The sequence below is a fragment of the Poecilia reticulata genome, linkage group LG17 (genome assembly GCF_000633615.1).
Source record: "Poecilia reticulata strain Guanapo linkage group LG17, Guppy_female_1.0+MT, whole genome shotgun sequence".
Taxonomy (NCBI): domain Eukaryota; kingdom Metazoa; phylum Chordata; class Actinopteri; order Cyprinodontiformes; family Poeciliidae; genus Poecilia; species Poecilia reticulata.
Genome location: NC_024347.1, coordinates 8,628,352 through 8,630,012, shown reverse-complemented (window position 1 = coordinate 8,630,012; position 1,661 = coordinate 8,628,352).

The following is a 1,661-nucleotide window of genomic DNA, read 5'->3' as shown; positions in this document are numbered from 1 at the left end:
GGGAGGAAACGGAACTGAAAAATACTTCTAATACGAAAGACACTAAGAGTAAAGAAAACCTGATGAACTAGGAGAGAAAGATATGAGGAAAACCAGAACTGAACCTAAGTAGAAAYGAGGCTGATCTAACAATAAGAACTAAGGAACACAGAGCTAGAGAAACTAGATGATCTAAACAAAGAAATAACCCAACTAGAATTACTAAAGAAAGATATAGACTCAGACATGGAAGAATAACTGAACCTATGGTGATCAAATTAAGAAATAAACATTACTAGAAACCCTGCAGGGAGGCAGAAATAAGACATAACTAGAAGGATAAAATAGAATTAAGCTATAGTCATTAAAGAAGGCTTGACATGGACTCAGACAAACAAGGAAAAGCAATAATACAATTCTAACTACACTAAATACCTCTAATAATATCAAAAGGACCATGAAGGGCTAAACTAAAGTGAATTAAAACATGAAGCTAAATAAAATGAAAAGCAAAACAAACCCAAAAACCCAGTGTCCTGACAGATGTCTGATTATATAATTTACTTTAATCACATAAAATATTTATTTAAACATATATTTTATTACATGTATGTTTATTACCTGAAATATTTAATGTCGATTTTTTTACTTAAAATATGATTCATTTCTTCACCTGTTTTCATGCAACTTGAAGTGCTTGAATCAAACGATTCATGAATGTTTAATACATTAAATTATTAAATGAGAGAAAACAGCCACTTCCTACTGTATTTCAACACAAATGGTTCCTCATCAGAGTCTGCAGCCTTGCTGATCTTCTCTCCTGGGTTTCTTCCTCAGCCTCTCCAACTTGCTCCTCTTCTATTGTCTCCTCTACTGTGTTTTCATTATTTACCTCTTCTGGGGTAAATAATAAAAACAGTCTCAGTAACTTGTTGATGGTTTTGCTGTATCACCTCTTTAATTGACGCGCATGTCGGTCCGATGTTGTGGCGTTTACGTTGCAGTGACCCCTATTCAGGGCTGGACCGCAGTCTGGATTGAGCTCATCCATTTCATACGTCGGTTTGCCTTCAAGAGGACATATCAGAACATACATGAGTATTAGTGCTGTAAATTTGATAACACTAGTAAAATAGTTTACTTCACAATAATGTAATAACCCTGATGTCCACTGACAAAACTCGGACTATCCTACATAAACAAAATCATAGCAAAAAAAATATGACGCAATACCAACAAAGCAAATTTAGACACTCACCAGAATGGAAAAGTTTGGAGCAAACTTGTAGGTATCTGGGGATCATGGCAGGGGCGGAGCCAGAGGGTGGGCCGGGGGGGGCCAGTGTCCCCCCTGTCATCTGATTGCCCCCCCCAGCTGCCCCCCCTGATGATTGACATGTAACAGCACCAGGTTATTCCTGTACATTATTTGGAATCATTCTAAGCCAACCTAATATCTAAAGAAGAAAAACAATAATAAATATATGAAAAGAAAATGTATAAAACTTTATATAAGTCCATGTGACATAAATAAATAGATTTAGATCAGGCGCGATACCAGCCTCCTTTATACTCATAACAACAAGCTGATATTTTTCTCCTGGATGTTTCAGTTATACTGCGCTGTGATGCAACTCAAAGGCTAAAGCACTTCATACCTGGTGGTTCTTAAAACACCA